Source organism: Oryctolagus cuniculus, chromosome 7, assembly GCF_964237555.1.
Source record: "Oryctolagus cuniculus chromosome 7, mOryCun1.1, whole genome shotgun sequence".
Taxonomy (NCBI): Eukaryota; Metazoa; Chordata; class Mammalia; order Lagomorpha; family Leporidae; genus Oryctolagus; species Oryctolagus cuniculus.
In genome coordinates, this window is record NC_091438.1 from 21383815 (window position 1) to 21404409 (window position 20595).

At 49.0% G+C, this 20595-nt stretch overlaps 1 protein-coding gene across 9 annotated transcripts in view; it reads left to right on the top strand.

The window, feature by feature from the left end:
- The window catches only part of KMT2C (lysine methyltransferase 2C), a 422602-nt gene that overhangs the window by 43439 nt on the left and 358568 nt on the right, over window positions 1–20595 (top strand). For all 9 annotated transcript variants that reach the window (XM_070077275.1, XM_070077280.1, XM_070077282.1 and 6 more), the window contains exons 4-5: window positions 4859–4941; window positions 12067–12208. The gene's annotated coding sequence lies outside the window, so the exon portion shown is untranslated. The remainder of the gene's footprint in view (window positions 1–4858; window positions 4942–12066; window positions 12209–20595) is intronic.

A 20595-nucleotide genomic window follows, 5' to 3' on the forward strand; every position in this document is an offset into this window, starting at 1 on the left:
GAGGGGTAATAGGCTGGCAGGGTCCAGGACCCTGACAGGGAAGCCAGTTATCACAAGAGAGGCCCTGCCTCTGTCCCCTACCATGAAAGCAAAAACGAGTCCAGGAAGTAGAAATGTGACCCATCACCTCCTGGTGATGTCATGGCAGGGCCCAGGAGCCACACTCACTCTCAGATTCTGTGTGCCAGCCCCAGCCTCCAAGACCCTGCCTCCCAGGTTCATGTACTGTAATAACTAAGTCAGCTGGAAAAAGAAGCCTGAAGAAAAGAGTAAGGAACACCAAAGCATGGGGGCAGCTGGGGCCAGCACAGAGCCCACAGCGAGGCATAAAGGGCCATTGTGCCGGCGCTCCTCGGCCTGCCGCCGAGGCCTTGGCACCCCCGAGTCGGAGGAGCCGGCAATGATCTGCTTTCTCTGAGGGCGATCCTTGGATCCCAGCTGAATAAAGGACAACTTGGAATGAGGTGGGGGAGACACAGCAGGGAGAGGGGAGACAGGCAGAGCCAAGAGGCAAAGCGGAGTCAACAAGAAGCGCCGGGGCAGGACTGAGGCGAAGGTGAACGCAGCCACCTTTACCTTTTGCCAGCTCCCTCATCCCCCACAACAATGAGATCCAATCCAGAGCAAACAGGAAGAGCAACTCTTCAAATAACTGATCACCAATTATTAGCAGTGTGTTCCTGCAGGAAAGAGAAGAATGGGAAAGAGACTTAGGATTCATTGCCCTACTGGTCCCAATTATGAGGCCATGATTGCGAGGCTTTGCCATTCACTGTATAAGAGTGTGCATGGAATGGGGAAGTGGAATTCAACCTCTGAGGGGATGTCGGGTGTGGGAATTAAAAAAAAAATTGTTTTAACATCTTGAATAACAAAAGCAATTCCTTCTCAACTTCTTGGTTTGGTTTTTACTCCCTGCCTTCTCTCTGCTCATTTCTAGGGAAGATAGAATAAAGCCAGGAGCTGTCCCTTGAAAGGGAGATTTGTTCAGAATGAAACTTCCTGAGGAAGATACGGGAGCTTGGAGTCAGGGGATCTGGGGGAAGCTGTTGATTCATAGCTCCTCTCCCTTGTACTCTCACCTTGGTCTCGGACCTCCAGGAAGAGGCCCTGGGGCCACTGTGCAGTCTCTTGTGCCTTTCCCAGGGAAAATGCAATTCATCCTAGGCCTTTGGTTTGCCCCAAGAACAAGTCGGGGGATGGGAAGACTGGTACTAGGAAAAAAAAAAAGTGTTAGTAAGAAGGAGTTGGCAGTGCTAAATGGAGAAAGGTTCCAGCAGCTTAATCCATCTTGAACAGAATCATTAATCAGGTGCAAAACTCCTAAAAGGAGCAAAACTAGGACCAGCTCTTTCCAAAGGCAGCCAGCCAATTCCCCCTCTCACATTCTCGTTTCCAAATCCTTAGTGTCTTTGTATCAGGGCTGATCCAAGCCAGCTAGTCAAGAGCCACCTGTTCTTGTGCCCTCCCATTTCCCTGACCTCGGAAGTGAGAGGAGAAATGATGGGAACCCCGGGCAGCTGCTTCAACCCCCTCCCCCACAAAACAGGCAGCCCAGTTCTAGGAATTGGGCCAGAGCCTGGCAGATGAGTTACTCTCTGTGAGAAGTGCTTCTGTAAGCACATTAACTCTTTCCTTCATTGAACAATTCTCTCACTTAACTGAAGATGAAGTCAGGCCTAAGAGGGACCTCACAGATCAAGCCCTGTCCAAACCTAACTTCCAGCCTAGGTTGACCTGCTCAAGGCCCTGACAAAGGTGGCTCAAGGTCATGGCAGAGGTTACTAGCAGAGGCATGGCAACCAGCCTCCAAGATGACCCCTGATGATTCCTGCCACCGTGTGTGCACTCCTTTGGAGTTCCTTTCCACCATGAGTAGAGATGGCCTGAGAGATGCTGCAGAGGTGTGAGACTGCCAGGACTAGGTCAAACAAGATATGGAAGCTCCCCACTACCTTGCTGTCTCTTCACTACCACATCACAAGGCCACTCAAGCAGCCCTGTGGTGAAAACTGAGCCCTCCCACCAACAGTCCCTGGGGACACCTGCGTCCCATATCAGAGGCTTAGGTTTGAGTCCCAGCTCCACTTTCGATTCTGGCTTCCTACTAATGCACCCTGGGAGGGAGGCAGCCGATGATGGCTCAACTACTCAGGTCTCTGCCACCCATGTAGGAGACTCAGATTGGGTTTCTGGAGCCTGGCTTCAGTCTTGCCCAATCCTGGCTGTCATGGGCATGTGGGGAGAGGACCAGTGGATGGAAGATATCTGTCATTTCGTCTCTGTCTCTCTCAAATAAAATGAAAGATGATAAAGCACTAAAAATTTTTGAAAAGGAAATCTCCCACAGTAAATTCTGTTGGCAGCCTTGAGCTCTCCAGGGCACAAACTCAAGAAAGGCTGGGTCACATCAAGAGCAGGGTCTTGAGCTGTTAGGAACCAGGCTGGTATTTTCTCAAGTCTCTCATTGTGAGGGCTACATAAAAGTATTTGTGCCTAAATTGTGTGGTTCTCATGAGCAAAGGTTAAATTCTAGTTGAGAAGAGAGCACAGAGAAACTTGACTAAAGTTTTATCAAGCATAGTTTCTGTCAACCATTCTGAGCCACTGTGCTTTAGGGCAGTTGACTTTGCAGCAATAGATAACCACACACAGTAACAATATAAAAGCAGATTCCCAGAGTCCCTGCCTTGGCTTTTTCTATTACACCAGGTGGCTCTCCTTCAGGAGGTAAGGCGGGAGCAGGCTGCCCTTGTCATGTGGCCAGATGCTTTGTGTTACAAGGGCTAACAAGGCTTTGGCAAAATATGCAAGATAGAAATCCTCACCTGTGGGAACAGAAGCAGACTTCTTGACTTAACAGCATGGCAGTCTCTTTCCTCACCATGAATGCGTCCCCAGATGAAATCCCTCTGAGCAGGCACGTATTCCTGTGACGGAAAGCAGTGATGTGCAAGCGGCACGGTCGGAGCTGCTCATCTAACCGCCTTGCAGAGCACTTCCCAGCCGTCAGGCAGGCCTGGAGACCACTCGGCCTCTAGGAGTAGAGTCCTACACAGGGAACAGCCTCCTGTTGAGATGAGGGTTTAGAATAAGAGCTAGGGCCCATCATGTACTACGTGAATTCCTTTACCCACTTTTCAAACGGTTTTGTCCCAGCTAAGCCGAAGGCCTCCAGGAGCACTTGTAGCTATTGAATGCATTTAAGTGTGAGGAAAGGCGGAAGCTCGCAACACCATAGTCCTGTACAGATAGGGCAAGGTGTCAGCAATGAGATATTCTCAACACAGCCACTCTCAGGAACTTCATCTTCTCTCAAGTTGTTGTAGACGGTGTGTGCCTCCTCTTGAAGACAGCTGGACCACTGACCAATACCACTGGGATGATAGTCAGCCCTGGAGGTGCCATTTTTCTCAAAGTCCAATCCTAGGCCCCTCTACAGCCCCTTAAAACTCATAAACATCCTTAGCCATCGACCATGAAGGAAGAGACAGTGGTAGTCAGACAGCTTGGGAAGGAAGTGGCTTCCTCAGCACGAGTATCACGCGCTTTTAGAAGTGCTGGAAATGGAAGCTGTGGTGAAAGGAAGGTTGTGTGAATTTTGGTCCACAGCCTTTGTGGGAAAAACCAAGGAACTAATATTCTGGCTGCTTCTCATTTCAGCTTCCTTGCACCTTCATTTTAGGTGCGAATTACCCAAGTGATTGGCAATTTTTCTCAGAAGCCATAGATAATACGCCAGTAGTGGAAGAATTAAACTTCAGAGACAAAAGATTAAATTAATTTTTAAGATCTCCAAATGAGCTCTTAAAAATGAAATGGCTCAAAAATACATTGAAATCAATGTTAGATGTCAAAAGTAATTGAAGTACAGACATTAAGGAAGAGCACCTTTATCCTGGAGGTTCACTCTTGGGTTAGGCTCATCCCCACCATTCAAAAACTATAGATCTGGGGCCAGTGCTGTGGCGTAGTGGGTAAAGCTGCCTTCTACAGTGTTGGCATCCCATTGGGCACCAGTTTGAGTCCTGGCTGCTCTGCTTTGGATCCAGCTCCCTGCTACTGTGCCTGGGAAAGCAGTGGAAGATTGCCCAAGCCCTTGGGCTTCTACGTGCACGCAGGAGACCCAAAAGAAGCTCCTGGATCCTGGCTTCAGATCAGCCTGGCTCCCATCATTGCAGCCAACTGGGGAGTAAACCAGCAGATGGAAGATTATTTTTTTTTTTTTTAATTTTTTTGACAGGCAGAGTGGACGGTGAGAGAGAGAGACAGAGAGAAAGGTCTTCCTTTTGCCATTGGTTCACCCTCCAATGGCCACCGTGGCCGGCGCGCTGCAGCCGGTGCACCGCGCTGATCCGATGGCAGGAACCAGGTACTTATCCTGGTCTCCCATGTACTTGGGCCATCCTCCACTGCACTCCCTGCCACAGCAGAGAGCTGGCCTGGAAGAGGGGCAACTGGGACAGAATCTGGCGCCCCGACCGGGACTAGAACCCGGTGTGCCAGTGCCGCAAGGCGGAGGATTAGCCTAGTGAGCCGCAGCGCCGGCCGGAAGATTCTTTCTCTCTCTGTCTCTATCTCTGTAACTCTGTCTTTCAAATAAATAAATCTTTTTTTAAAAAATTCAACAAGATGTCATTTTTCAAAAAGTGTATATATATATATATATATAAATTTGTCAGTCAGTCATTGGTCAAGCTTGCATCTAACTATCCAGTGGTTCTCAGAGTGTAGCCTGGGTTTGTTGGAGGGGTCAGGAATTCCAAGGTCAAGGTCCTTTCAGAGATGACAAAAGGTCAAACTATTTTCATACTAATATTAAAGTTATCTTTGCCTTTTCCATTTTATTCTCTCACAGGTGTACAGAAGAACCATCCAGAAGCTATGCATGGCATCCAACGATCTAATAATAAGCCAGGCATTGAAGGGATGTGCAAAAGTGTAAGCAATTTCGCTTTCTCACTGATTTTTTTTCTCTTGGGAAACACAGTTATTTGTCATAAAAATTAGGATATAAATGGGTTTATTATTTATCTTATTTTTTTAAAAAAATCATAGGTGTGGGGCTGGCATTGTGGTGTAAAGGGTAAAAGCTGCCACCAGTAACACCAGTTTGTGTCCTGCCTGCTCTGCTTCTGATCCAGCTCCCTGCTAAAGCACTGGGAAAAAGCAGCAGAGGATGGCCCAAGTGCTTGAGCACCTGCCACCCATGTGGGAGACCTGGAAGAAGCTCCTGGCTCCTGGCTCCGGTGTGGCCCAGCCCTGGTTGGTTGTTATGGCCATTTGGGGAGTGAACCAGCAGATGGAAGATTCCTCTCTCTCTCTTTCTCTCTGTCTCTCTCTCTTTCTCTCTCTCTCTCTCCCTCTTCCTCTTTGTGTCACTCTGCATTTCAAATATATTTTCAGAGTGAACAGTGTCCTGAGAGCAAAGCTGAGAAGTGCTGCTTTAGTGCAGCGTCCTCCCAGTGTCTCCCACCGCAGCCACACTCCTGGCCCTGTCCTCCCGCCTCGACTCCCCGCTGAGTGCACTTGGCCCCATGTCTCATCCCTGCCCCCGAAAGGTGCATCCACCACATGCCATCACCATGCCAGGAACCAAGGCTTTGCTCGTGCAGGTGTCTGCAAGAGATTAGAAGCAGGCAGAAGCAATCAGAGCAATAAAGTGACTGCAGATCTAATAAGTATGAGGAAGGAAGGGGTCAGGCGCTAGGATACGGAATGGGAGGGGATCAACTGAAGAGAGTGTGTCTGGGCAGTTCAGCATAAAGACCCAGGGAGGAGCGGTCCTGGAGGAAGAGGGCCCCGATGGAAAGAAAGGCTTGAGTGTGGAAACGGGGGCTAAGCAGAAGCCTGGTCTTGCAGCACCCTTGAGGGTGCCTCCTACTGTCTCATCCCCAGTTCTAGTCAGGAGCCCTTAAATTTACCCAGGTCACATTAACCAGCTCATTTCACAGGTCTCCTGTTGTTCTTCAAATGTGGATTTCTAGGCCTATAGATCTGATTCCTGCTACCCTGGATCTAATCTCACACTCTTTCTCTCCATATTCCCTCAGTGCTGCCTCTGATGCTTTGTTTTAATTCCAAGTGCCAAGTGCCCTCTCACCACAGGGCCTTTGCACATGCTGATCCCAGAAAGTTTCCTCAGCTCTTCTCTTTAGGTTGTCTAATTAAAAGCACTACTGGGGCTGTGGCTGTGGCATAGCAGGTAAAGCCACCGTGTGCAGTGCCGGAACATGATATGGTCACCGGTTAGAGTCTCGGCTGCTGGACTTCCAATCCAGCTCTCTGGCCTGAGAAAGCAGTAGAAGATGGCCCAGGTCTTTGGGCCCCTGCACTCTTGTGGGAGACCCAGAAGAAGCTCCTGGCTCCTGGCTTTGGATCAGTGCAGCTTCAGCTGTTGCAGCCATTTGAGGAGTGAACCAGTGGATGGAAGACCTCTCTTTCTTTCTGTCTCTGCCCCTGCCTCTCTATAAATCTGCCTTTCAAATAAATAAATAAATAAAAGTTTTTTAAATATTGATTTATTTATTTGAAAGTCAGAGTTACACAGAGAGAGGAGAGGCAGAGAGAGAGAGGTCTTCCATCCAATGTTCACTCCCCAGTTGGCTGCAACGGCTGGAGCTGGGCCAATCTGAAGCCAGCAGCCAGGAGCCAGGAGCTTCTTCCTGGTCTCCCACATGGGTGCGGGGGCCCAAGGACTTGGGCCATTGTCTACTGCTTTCCCAGGTCATAGCAGAGAGCTGGATTGGAAGTGGAGCAGTCGGGTCTCGAACTGGTGCCGATATGGGATGCTGGCACTGCAGGCCAGGGCATTAACCTGCTGCATCACAGCGCCAGCCCCTAAATAAATGTTAAAAAAAAAAAAAAAGGCTTTAGCTAACAGACAAGTCCAGGCACTGTAACACCAGCTACAGCCCTTAATACAGCATATTTTGTTCTTTGTAACACACAGTTGCTGTTTTGTAACACATCCTTTAACGTGTTTTCTATTTATGTATTTGCATCATCATGAAACCAGTATGTCCAAGTTTCTGTAGGGCAGGTCTGATGTCTTTTTTGCTTACCACCATGTCCTGCATCGCGCAGATGGTGTCTGGTATGTACTCAATGCTGAGTATATACTTACTAGATAAATGAATAAATGAAAAACTTTTTGGAGATTGTTTTACAGTCAATTCACTCTTGCAGCTCCACTTCACATCCAGCTCCCTGCTAGTGCGTCAGAGAAGGCAGAGAAGGCAGCCCAGGTTCATGGGCCCCGCCCAGATATGGGAGACCCGGACAGTTAGGCCTAGTGATCTACATAAAAAATTATTTATTTGGCCTGCGCCCTGGCTCACTAGGCTAATCCTCCACCTTGCGGCGTCAGCACACCGGGTTCTAGTCCCGGTCGGGGCGCCGGATTCTGTCCCGGTTGCCCCTCTTCCAGGCCAGCTCTCTGCTGTGGCCAGGGAGTGCAGTGGAGGATGGCCCAAGTACTTGGGCCCTGCACCCCATGGGAGACCAGGGGAAGCACCTGGCTCCTGCCATCAGATCATCATGGTGCGCCGGCTGCAGCGTGCCGGCCGCAGCGTGCTGGCCGCGGCGGCCATTGGAGGGTGAACCAACGGCAAAGGAAGACCTTTCTCTCTGTCTCTCTCTCTCACTGTCCACTCTGTCTGTCAAAAAATAAATAAATAAATAAAATTATTTATTTGAAAACCAGAATTTCAGAGAGACACAGACAGAAAAAGAAATTTCCATCCTCTGTTTTACTCCCCAAAAAGCCACAACAGCCAGGGCTGAGGCAGGCTGAAGCCAGAAGCCAGGCGCTTCCTCTGGGTCCCCCACGCGGGTGCAGGGGCCCATGTACTTGGGCCATCCTCCACTGCTTTCCCAGGCGCACCAGCAGGCAGCTGGAAGGGAATGGGAGCAGGCCTGACTGAACCAGCAGCGCCCTTATGGGGTGCCGGCACTGCAGGCAGCGGCTTTACCCGTTCTGGGTGCTCCTGAGGAAGGGGATCCTCACTTGGGGAGACACAGTTTCAGGCCAGGTCCTCCCGGCTGGATGGATGGCCCGACCCCGGGAACTCACCCTGAGCCTCCTCTAGATCGCGCTTTGAGCGGCGTCTGGCGGGGGTTCAGGTGTCAGGATTCTCCAGGAAGCACCTGTGAGAGAGGTGGCTCAGCAGGGTGTGGAAGGAGACGGAGCTGAGCGCGGCTGTGACTTCAGGAAGTCTTGACTTACACTGACCCACAGCAGCAGGACTGAGCGGCCGAGAGAGCCAGGGGCAGCCTCGGTGCCTGTCAGTGCCTGTGGGCTGCTCTCGTGTGGTGGGTACAGGATGGTAGACACCCTGGGCAATCTGCTTCCCATCAAAGCCCAAACTCTCTGCTAAATTTATTTGTTGTCTTTTGTGTCATCTGTGGATATCCTTAGCATATTACTCTAATTTATAGATTCCTTGAGTCTGGAATCTGGCTTCTACTTCCCTTGTAACTGCACAAAGTGAGGGGTAGAGCCGCCTCAGCAGGCAGTGTCGGAGAGCCCGGAGGCCGCTCCTGCGCCTGCGCTGCTGCTGGTGCGTTAATAAGCCGTAAGTCTCCTGTCTAGCGCGCCGATCCACCTCTCCACCTCTCCGCCTCTCCGCCAGGGACCTCCCTCCTCCCCACCTCCGCCTCGCACTGCTACCGCGGCTTCCTCAACCAAGGCCAGCATGAAACACAAGAGAATAAGCGCCTGCACCCAAGGAGAGAAACTGCAAGGGAAGCGTGTGCGTGCCTAGGGGATGGCGTTGACAGTGCGGGGAGCTGGGAGGCAGGGCGATGCTCCCGGGCATCCCCCTACCTCCCTCCGCCCCGGCCCCAGACAGGCGCCCCTCGGAGGCGTGCATGTGCTCATTCAACCTGCAAGTTTGGGGCTGTGATTACATGTGTGAACTTTGGATTCACCCGGCCTGGGTGAATCCCAGCTGCCATCATTCATGAGCTGTGTAGTCTTGGCCAAGTTCCTTAACCTCTGCTTTAGTTTCTTATCCGTAAAATGGGAATAACCACAAAACGTTTCTAATTGGGCTGCTAAGATTAAATTAGCTGTGGCACAGCTGGTTAAAGCCCTGGCCTGAAGCGCCAGCATCCCATATGGGCGCTGGTTCAAGTCCTGGCTACTCCACTTCCGATCCAGCTCTCTGCTATAGCCTGGGAAAGCAGTAGAAGATGACCCAAGTCCTTGGGCCCCTGCACCAGTGTGGGAGCCCCAGAAGAAGCTCCTGGCTCCTGACTTTGGATCAGCCCAGCTGTGGCCGTTGCAGCCATCTAGGGAATGAAGCAGCAGATGGAAGACCTCTCTGTCTCTACCTCTCTCTGCAACTCCATCTTTCAAATAAATAATTCTTTTTTTAAAAGATTATTTTAGTTGATAAAAGTTAAAGAGGGGCAGGCGCTGTGGCACAGGTTAATCTTCTGCCTGTGGCGCCAGATTCCAAATGGGTGCCAGTTTTAGGCCTTGCTGCTCCTCTTCCAATCCGGCTCTCTGCAATGACCTGGGAAAGCAGTAGCAGATGGCCCAAGTCCTTGGGCCCTGCATCCATGTAGGAGACTCAGAAGTGAAGATGCTCCTGGCTCCTGACTTCTGATCGGCTCAGCTCTTGCTGTTGTGGCCATTTGGAGAGTGATGGAAGATCTTTCTGTCTCTCCCTCTCTCTGTCTGTAACTCTACCTCTCAAATAAACAAATAAATAAAATATTTTTTTAAAAAGTTAATTTAAGACATTGCCAGGCCGGCGCCATGGCTCAACAGGCTAATCCTCTGCCTAGCGGCGCCGGCACCCCAGGTTCTAGTCCCGGTCGGGGTGCTGGATTCTGTCCCGGTTGCCCCTCTTCCAGGCCAGCTCTCTGCTGTGGCCAGGGAGTGCAGTGGAGGATGGCCCAAGTACTTGGGCCCTGCACCCCATGGGAGACCAGGAGAAGCACCTGGCTCCTGGCATCGGATCAGCGCGGTGCGCCGGCCGCAGCGCGCCGGCCGCAGCGGCCATTGGAGGGTGAACCAACGGCAAAGGAAGACCTCTCTGTCTCTCTCTCTCTCACTGTCCATTCTGCCTGTCGGGGAAAAAAAAAAAAAAGACATTGCCTGCAATTAATGATAATGATGAAAATGTGCTCTCCAGGGGCCGGCCCTGTGGCACAGTGGGTTAATCCCCTGCCTGCGGCGCCAGCATCCCATATGGGTGCCGGTTCAAAACCTGGCTGCTCCACTTCCAATCCAGCTCTCTGCTGTGGCCTGGGAAAGCAGGCCCAAGTCCTTGGGCTCCTGCACCCACGGAGGAAACCTGGAATAAGTTCCTGGCTTCTGGCTTCTGGCTTCAGGTCAGCACAATTCTGGCTGTTGTGGCCAATTGTGGAGTGAACCAGTGGATGGAAGACTCTCTCTGTCTGTCTGTCTGTCTCTCTCTCTCTGCCTCTCCTGTCTGTGTAACTCTTTCAAATAAATAAATAAATATTAAAAAAAAAAAAAGAAAATGTGCTCTCCAAAAATAAGACAAAATTTCACACACACACAATATGCAACTGCATTTCCTGTGCACTGTAGTCACTTAAATGTATATTCTCTGTTTACTAAGCAGTTTACACACTCATTATCTTCTCCATTCTGACATTTCTGTCATATGTATGTTTTACATTTTTCCCTTTTTTAAAAAAAGGCTATTTTTTTCTTTATTGGAAAGGCAGATTATCAGAGAAAGAGAGAGGGAGGTTTTCCATGCACTGATTCACTCTCCAATTGTCTACAAGAGGCAGGGCTGGACCAGGCCAAAGCCAGGAGTCTGGAAACTCCATCCAGGTCTCCCACCTGGGTGGCAGGATCCAAGTACTTGAGCCACCACCTGCTGCCTCCCAGGGTGTGTGTTAGTAGGAAGCTGGATCAGAAGCAGAGGCGAGACACAGTCCCAGGCACTGAGATCCGAGATGCCAGCATCTCCGCAGCCGATGAGCCCACTGCACCGCAGCGCCTCCTTTTTTCCTGTTTGTGTTTCCTTGAGTGGAGATATGAAATGACTCAAACTGGAATAGAAACAAAGATTTCAAAGTTTTCTGATGACCCTTATTGGTGTTATTTGCTATTTTCTAATATATGCTTGGTGATTGAAGAAATTTTGCTTTTGGCTTCAAATTTTCAAATACAAAATAACATATGACTCCACACATTCTCATGGCAGAAGATTTCAAATATACCACAAGCTTAAGAAAACAATGAGGCTGCCCCCGACCTCTGCCTGTCCCCGTGTCCCCATTCCTAAGGTAATCATGTTCCTCACTTGACGTGCTCCTTGGAATCTACTTTCTGTGCCCTTAAACAATTTTTCCCAAGCTTTGCTGTTTTCCCCCCATGGCTAAGACTATCTGTTTACTGTTTTTAAGTTGGCTTTTCTCCCACCGAATATATATAACCTTCCATATCAGTACATACACACCTATAGATTCATATTGTATTGTTTCCAGCAATTATTAATAATTTTGCAATTATTGCTTTAGCCACCTCTCAATTCATAGACATTTGTTTCCAATTTTTGCTGTTGCAAACAAAGCTGTAATAAACATTCATGTGCATATATATTTGCATCGTTATGTTTTAAATTTTATTTATACCCTGCTTGCTACTAAAAAGGATTTAAAATAGCTAAAAATTATTTCCGAGTTGAATCCAAATCTAAAAGGTGCCAGTTGTGATTTTAGATAACAAAGGGGGAGGGGGAACCAAGCTAATGTCAGAAAATTTAGAAGTGAATTAAGCTAAAAATGTTAATTTTGAGAGGGTAAAACAGATGGGGTTTTGTAAGATGTGATCCAAAGGTTTCTGGAGACACTTATGTTTGAATTCGAGGATACAGCATGAGCTTTCTTGGCAGTAGAAATTGAAAGCAAAATGATGTTAAATTGATTTTTTTCCCCAAACAATTACTCCCACCAAATCTTCCTTCACCATTCTATTTTAAGTGCCAACAAGAACGTTGTACACATTAGAAATAAATGGGTGCTGTTTGATGAAGTTTTTATTTATGTGTGTTTTCCTTTTTTTTGCATTTTCAGATTTTTTCCTATCTTTGCATTTCTATCAGCAGCACTCTCCTTGATACTAGAAGTGTTGTGAGAGCTTGTCTCGTCCTCCACACAAACCAGCCAGCGTGGAAACAGCAGCAGACCCCACCTTGAGGCCGCTCCCTGCGCAGAGGTACATGACCGTGAGTGTCCTTGCAAAGGCCAGTGGAGCCCATCCTTCCAAATGTCTCTCCCCAGCCCCCCACTTCCAAACTGCACAGAGAGACGGTTGGTGAGATGGCAGCCCAAGGGGAACTCCTTCAGAGAGTTGGGGAGTTCGTGAGCCAGGTCCACTTAGAGGAGATGCACAGTAGACATCGGTAACATGTGGATAGTGGTGTGTTGGGAGACAGTTCATGGGAGGAGAATTGGAAAGAAATCCAATAAAATGTCAAATGAGATTTTAATGCACAGAGGCAAATAGGCTGTTTCAGTATGTGTCCACACTGTTTCAACAACTAGAGTAAACATTTGCATCCTGTGGGTTTTCTTCTTTTGTTTTTTACTATTTTTTTAAGATTTTATTTATTTATTTGAGAAGTAGAGTTACAGACAGTGAGAAGAAGAGACAGAGAGAGAGGTCTTCCTTCTGTTGGTTCACTCTCCAAATGGCCTTAACGGCCAGAGCTGCGCTGATCCGAAGCCACGAGCCAGGAGCTTCTTCTGGGTCTCCCACACTGGTGCAGAGGCCCAAGGACTTGGGCCATCTTCTGCTGCTTTCCCAGGCCATAGCAGAGAGCTGGATTGGAAGTGGAGCAGCCAGGACTAAGCTGGCGCCACAGACAGAGGATTAACCCACTGCGCCGCGGCGCCGGCCCCAGTATTTGTTTATTTTGAAAGGCTGGGAGACAGTCAGACATCTCCCATCTGCTGGTTCACTTCCCAAAAGCTTACAAGAGGTAAGTGGGGCTGGATCAGGCTGAGCCAGGAGCCAGGAGCTCTCGTGGTAGCAGGCCCCCAGGTACTTACGCCATCACTTGCCACCTCCCAGGGTGCACATTAGCAGGAAGCTGGCATGGAAGCAGCAGAGCAGACGCCAACATGGGATGCAAGGTGTCCCGAGCAGCAGCTCCACTCCGTGGTCCTTCCTGCTGCCCTCCCCATGCTGCACCCCCTGAGTGTGTCCAGAGGACCCTAGAGGCTCTGTCCCTGCTCTGGGAATTTCTCACCCACCTTGAAATCACAACATTTAGTTACTAATGGAAGTTGCCTCTTCTTCTTAAGGTCTTCCCTTCCTAAGCACTGTGGCCTCTAGGGTGGCAAACTTCAGCCTTCTCCATGCCAGACTCACACAATGTGACCCCAGTTGGATGCTGGTTTTTGCTAGAAACACGGCAAATATCATGGATAATCTTAGTGATCTTAGCTCAACTGTTAAACAGATATCACTGTGTTGTAGCTTCTGTCCCTTGTTTCAGCATGTCCTCAAATCATTGTGACAATTAAGATGTTCACTGGGCAGGCATTAGGCACAATTGTTACACTGCTTGGGATAACTGCATTCCTTATCAGAGGGAATGTTTGAGACCTGGCTCTGCTTGCAATTCCAGCTTCCTGCTAATGTGCACCCTGGGAGGCAGCAGGTGGTGGCTCAAGCAATTAGACCCCTGCCACCTGCATAGGAGACCCAGATGGCAGCTGCTGCAGGCATTTGGGGCAGGAACCACTAGGTAGCAGAGCTTTCTCTGTTGTGCACACACTGTCTCTGTCTCTCTCTTGTCTCTCTGTCTCTCCCTTTCAAACAAATAAAATATATAATAAGACAAAAAAACAAAGATATTCATATAAAGTGTTTTAGGATACTTGACAGGAGGGCTATATCCAGAGGTGTGTGGAGCTAGAGGCTGCTGGCTCTGACCAGATGGCAAGAGTAGATTGTCAAATTCTCCGAAGTTTTGCAAGCACGAGGATATCACACTGCCACTCTGATATTGGTGATGGTGGAGTACTAGCATCCAGAAATCATCAGCTACTACAGATCAAGGCCGTTAGAAAAAAGAGCTGTTTACTAGACAACAGCCAGCATACCACTGATTATGTCTGTTGTTGGGACTACTTTCTATTTATTTCTGAGTGATAACCAGAGTGACAAGGGGAAAGCTGGGATGGATAAGAAAAGTAGTGATTCTTTTGAGTCTAGTTTTCTTTTTAAAAAAATTATTTATTTTTTTGAAAGTCAGAGTCCAGAGAGAGAGAGAGAGACAGAGAAAGAGGGAGATGGGCAGAGAGAGAGAGAAAGATCTTCCATCCATTGGTTTACTCCCCAAATGGCTGCAATGGTGAGGGCTGGGGCCAGGCCAAAGCCAGGAGCCAGGAGCTTCATTCTGGTCTCCCACATGAGTAGCAGGGCCCAAGCCATCCTTCATTGCCTTCCCAGGCCATCAGAAGGGAGCTGGATGGGAAGTGGAGCAGCTGGGACTCAAACCGGTGGCCATATGGGATGCCAGCGTCGAAGGTGACAGTCTTACCAGCTACACCACAACACTGGCCTCTTGAGTCTATATTTTCAAAGATCCTGTCCACTTTCAGTGAAAGAAACTAGAAACTAGCTGGGAAATGTGGGCACGGAAAGAATTAGTTAACTACTCCCACACTGTAGAACCATAGTTCTAGAAGGTTACTCCAAGTCCTGGCTGACACCCAGCAGCTGCTCACGAAGTCCTTCCTTAACACAACTGATCAGGATCTGCACTTGGTGCCAGGTCATAAAACCCCCAGAAGAGCTAATTAGGGAAGGCAGCCGGGGAGAGGGGCCCGCTCCAAACCAGCTCTACCAGTTTTGGTGGACTGCATAGGCAGTCTCCTGGGGACAGCTCAAAAATGATTCAACACATTGTTCTAATGCTCCCACTTCTGCTTTGGGAATCAACAAAACTGTTCAGGAAAAGAGAGAGAGAGAGAGAAAAAAAAAAAAAACTGCAGGGAGGTCAGAACCTTAATGCCGACCATACTCAGATGTCTATTCCGATTTTCTGTCTGTTCTGTGTGTATTCTTTTCACGGAGCAATGTGAAGAACTTGGGGCTCTGAGTCAGGCTGCCAAGGGCTAGAACCCCCTCAACCCATCCAGCTGACCGAGCAATCTTTTTTTTTTTTGACAGGCAGAGTGGACAGTGAGAGAGAGAGAAAGGTCTTCCTTTGCCGTTGGTTCACCCTCCAACGGCCGCCGCGGCCAGCACGCTGCGACCGGCGCACCGCGCTGATCCGATGGCAGGAGCCAGGTACTTCTCCTGGTCTCCCATGGGGTGCAGGGCCCAAGCACTTGGGCCATCCTCCACTGCACTCCCTGGCCACAGCAGAGGGCTGGCCTGGAAGAGGGGCAACCGGGACAGAATCCGGCGCCCCGACCGGGACTAGAACCCGGTGTGCCTGCACCGCAAGGTGGAGGATTAGCCTAGTGAGCCACACCACCGGCCAACCACCAAGCAACCTTAAGCAGCCCACACGTTCGCTCTGTGCCTCAACTTCCTGATCCCTATGGCAATACCTAGGCTTACAGGCTTGTTCTGAAATTTAAGTAAGAAAATTCTACACAAGTAGCGGAATCAGGTTGGCTTCAGAGGCATGCAGCCAGTGCAGTGACAAGGGGTCAAAGGGTCCCTGTTTGGGATTGAAACCTTTAATAATTTTATTGTTCAATTCCTGTCTTCCAAGTGAAGTCTCCTGGAACAATGGAATGTGTGTCAGGGACCAAGAGGGAGAGCCAGGGCGAGGGCGGCCCCGCCTCCCTGCCACTGAAGGGCGGGTTCCTGGCAGTCTGTTCCCCTCCCTGCCCCCAAGGTCCCATCTCTACCCAGCAACCACAACAACTCTCTGCACAGGACCTGGGAGAAGGCTGGGGGGGGGGGGAGGGGGAGAAGTTCAATGCCTCGGGGGAGGGTGGGTCTCCTCTGCCTTGTATTGGATGGTAGGCTTCCAGCCCCCAGGCAGGGCGTGGGGCATTGGTTTAGGCAGCTAGCCAGCTGGCAGGTGTGCACCTCTGAACACTGAATGACAGGACAGGGACCTGGGCACCTGAGAAAGTCTATGGTGAACCTTAGTTAGTGGTGCATTAAGCCTATAATTATAAAGTAAATTGAAATCATGTTATTGCAAAAATTAAAGAAAAAAAAAAGCAAGGAAGGGGGACTTAGGAAAGCAGAGAGGGAGAGAAGGAAGTATGGTTATCTTCTTAGAACTGTATCTATAAAATGCATGAATTCTGGGGCCAGTGCTGTGGTATAGCAGGTACAGCTGCCACCTGCAATGCCAGCAACCCATATGGGTGCCAGTTCAAGTCCCGGCTGCTCCACTTCCAATCCAGCTCTCTGCTATGGCCTGGGAAAGCAGTAAAAGATGGCCCAAGGCCTTGGGACCCTGCACCCACGTGGGAGACCTGGAATAAGCTCTGGGCTCCTGTCTCTGGCTTCAGATCGATGTAGTTCCAGCCGTTGTGGCAAATTGGGGAGTGAACTAGCGGATGGAAGACCTCTCTGTCTCTCTCTCTCTGCCTCTCCTTCTCTCTGTGTGTAATTATGACTTTCAAATAAACAAATCTTAAAAAAATACATGAATTCTGTTCTCTTTGTATCAATACAAATTTTGAAAGAAAAAAGAAAGTCTACAGACCCCCACCCTCACTCCATCCCAGGAGCATCCTTGGTGCCTCTATGAGCATGACCCTAAGTAGAGAGAGGTGTGGAGAGCCAGAGTTTTTTTTTTTTTTTTTTTTTTTTTTTTTTTTTTTTTTTTTAAACAGGCAGAGTGGACAGTGAGAGAGAGAGACAGAGAGAAAAGTCTTCCTTTTTCCATTGGTTCACCCTCCAATGGCCGCTGCAGCGGGCGCATCGCGCTGATCCAAAGGCAGGAGCCAGGTACTTCTCCTGGTCTCCCATGGGGTGCAGGGCCCAAGCACTTGGGCCATCCTCCACTGCACTCCCTGGCCACAGCAGAGAGCTGGCCTGGAAGAGGATCAACCAGGACAGAATCCTGCGCCCCGACCAGAACTAGAACCTGAGGTGCTGGCGCCGCAGGTGGAGGATTAGCCCATTGAGCGCCGGCCTATAATTTGTACTCTTAAAGACTCCTTTCTCCACTTTTTGAACAATGGGCCTCATAGTTTCATTTTGGGCTGGGCCTTGCAAATTACACAGCTAGTCCTAATGACAGCATCTGGCATGTTAATGTGTGCTTAATAAGTTAGTTATTATAATTATTCTTTTTTAAAAAGATTTATTTATTTATTTGAAAGGCAGAGTTACAGAGAGAGAGAGAAAGGAAGAGAGAGAGAGAGAGGTCTTTCATTCGCTGGTTCACTCCCCAGATGGCCGCAACGGCTGGAGCTACGCTGATCTGAAGCCAGGAGCTGGGAGCTTCTTCTGGGTCTCCCACTTGGGTGCAGGGGCCCAAGTTTCTGGGCCATCTTCCACTGCTTTCCCAGGCTACAGAAAAAACCTGGATTGGAAGTAGAGCAGCCAGGATTCGAACAGGTCCCACTGCATGCGGTGGCTTTACCCGCTGTGCCACAGTGCCAGCCCTTATAATTATTCTTACACACTGCATATGCCCCCACATGGAGTCATGTGCCTGACAGGCCTTCCTCTGTTATGCCTTGTAAGGTCAAGGGCTCTGTCTGTTCAGGGCCGCACGGGGCTGATAGAAACATCCACAGCAACATAAGATGATGTTACTCATAGAGATGACTTCTAGCATTTGATCCTGAAAGTTTAAATCTCCACCTTCTGTCAAATAGCCAAGCACTAAATCTTTGAATATCTACCTGGAGAGCAGAGATCTGCCACATATGAACTCTTTATATTTTTATGTTTTTTAAAGATTTACTTTTTATTAAAAGGCAGAATTTTAGAGAGAGAAACAGGGAGAGAGAGAGAGAAAGAGAGCGAGCGAGTTTCCAACCGCTGGTTCACTTCCCAAGCCAGGAGCCTGGAACTCCATCTAGGTCTCCCACATGGGTGCAGGGGTCCAAGCACTTGGGCCATCCTCTGCTGCCTTCCCAGGCGCATTAGCAGGGAGCTGGATTGGAAATGGAGCAGCCGGGACCCAGTGCCAGAGTTGCAGGCAGCACTGTGCCACAACACAACTCTTTAAAAGGGAACTCAGCTCCAGCTGATGCCCTCTGAGGGGGCCGAAGGGGTTTGGGGATCCAGGGAAGGGGGTGGCAACGTGGCCTGAGGGCAGAGATGACAGCAGAACCACCTGGAGCAGAGGACACTGCTGCCGCACCACCCTCTGAGAGCTGCTGGGTTAGTGCAGAGCAATCTGAGAAAGCTTCCTGTAGGAGAAGATTAAGACCCAGGATTTAGTCCAGTTGGATGGTCTGGGGGGAAAAAAATGACTGCAGACAGAGGGAATTTGCGTGAACACAGGCACAAAACCCCAAATGACAGCTTGTTATAGGATTGAGCAGGGAAAGGCTGCCGGCCAGCAGGGTAACGTGCCTCCTACTGAGGCCGTCTCTTCTGACTTGTGAACTTAAAACCCGAAGTACTTGGCAGGATGTGGAATTGGCCTCTCCGCCGAACGACTTAAATAGTCCTGACTGTCCCAGAGGAGGTCAAAACCCTGACAGCAGAAGACAAGCATCCTACACACTGACCCAATGGGATGTCCTAATATTTTATTGTTATGGTGCTACACTAAACACAGCTCAAGAGTAATTTTTGTATAGATAAATTTTCTCTTAATCGCCAGTGTTAGTTAAAGAAACTTCAAGTGTGAACGTAATCCTGTGGATTGAGAAATCAAGGTCTAAATTTCTGAAGCTTCAGCTAACACACACACACTTGGACCACCTGTGCCCATCACATGTTCCCTACTGAGTGACCTTCAGAATCCTCCTGAACCCCACACATGGGGCAGCCAAGATCGGTCTGCCAATCAGAGTGAGTGCACAAGCTGAAGCCCACCTGCACTCCTGCTCTGTGTCCTGGGCTCTCATTCCACTCCTATCAGAAGTGGGGAAGGAAGCAGAGCAGCCAGCACTCAAACTGCCCCTCCAACAGGGGATGCGAGCATCCCAAGTGGCAGCTTAACCCACAGCACCACAGTCCCCGCCCCGTAAAGCTGGAGATCAGAATGACGCAAATGAATGTTGTTTTTCCCTGACCCCGCCACCAAAACTCTGTGTGTGCATTATGTATGTATTTGTGTGTGTGCATTATGTATGTATTTGTGTGTGTGCATTATGTATATATTTGTGTGTGAGTGAATGTGAAATGTCAGGTCACAAAAGGCAGGAACACTACGGAATTAAAATATTGGTCCCTTGGGGTACCGTCTTCTGCATTTTCTGTTTGTTTGTTTGTTTGTTTTTAAAAAAAATTCTGTTGATGTCAGTATTCCAAAGTAAATATTCCCTTTAAAAGCCATTAGTCTTTAAATGTTCTTAAATATTTATTTTCTGAGAGCTTCAGTTAAAGGTCTTAGTGGCTATTGATATTTTGATTTAGTATCCTTTGCAAATCCTTTAATAGTGTACAGCTGCCATTTTTCTAAATATTAATGCCAAGAAGGGAAACTTACTTAAAATAACATGAGTTTTAGAGAAAAACAGACCTGGTTAAGAACCAAATTTCACCACTCAGGGTCTCTGGGAAATGGAAATAATGACACTTACTTGTATTAATGAAGATTAAGTCCAACTACAAATGATTAAAATGCCCCTGACAGTGGCTTAAGACAGAAATTCATTTCTGGAGCCAGATGGCAGCACAGCGGTTTAAGCTGCTGCCTGTGATGCTGGCCTGCCATATGGGTGCTGGTTCGAGTCCCAGCTGCTCTAATTTCGATCCAGCTCCCTGCTAATGTGTCTGGGAAAGCAGCAGAAGATGGCCCAAGTTCTTGGGCCCCTGCACCCACGTGGAAGACCTGGATGGAGTTCTAGGTTCCCAGCTTGTGCCCATCTGGGGAGTGAAACAATGAATGCAAGATCTCTCTCTATCTTTCCCTCTCTCTATCACTCTCGAATTTCATTTCTCTCTTAGGTAAAATCCCAGGTAGGTGCATCAAGGCTGTCAAGTACTCCATGTGAGTTGGAACTCTGTCGCCTATGACGTTCTCTGCTGATCCAAGCAGCTGCTTTTTCTCCTGCCTTCTGCTCTGTGTGTTGGCTTGAAGAAAGGAAAAAATGCTTGCCCTATGCCCATCAAGACAGTTTCTGGAAGCTGCACCCGGTAGCTTTAAGAGGGGCTGAGCGTTGTTTTCACAGCCGTGTGTGCAGCAAAAACATCAGGGATTCTTTTCCTAAAAGGGAGCACAGATACGGGGAGAATGCATGCAGACTATAAAACCCCGGCTGTAGTGCTATACAAAGATGGCCACAAAGCACTGCTTTGGGCCAGTGTGCAGTGCAGCCAGTTAAACCCCCGCTTTGTGAAGCTGACATTCCGTATCAGAGTGCCTGTTTCAGTCCTGGCTGCTCCAGCTTCCTGTTAATGCACCTGGAAAGACAACAAATGATGGCCCACATGCTTGGGCCTCTGCCACCCAATGGGAGACCCAGATGGAGTTTCTGGCTCCTGGC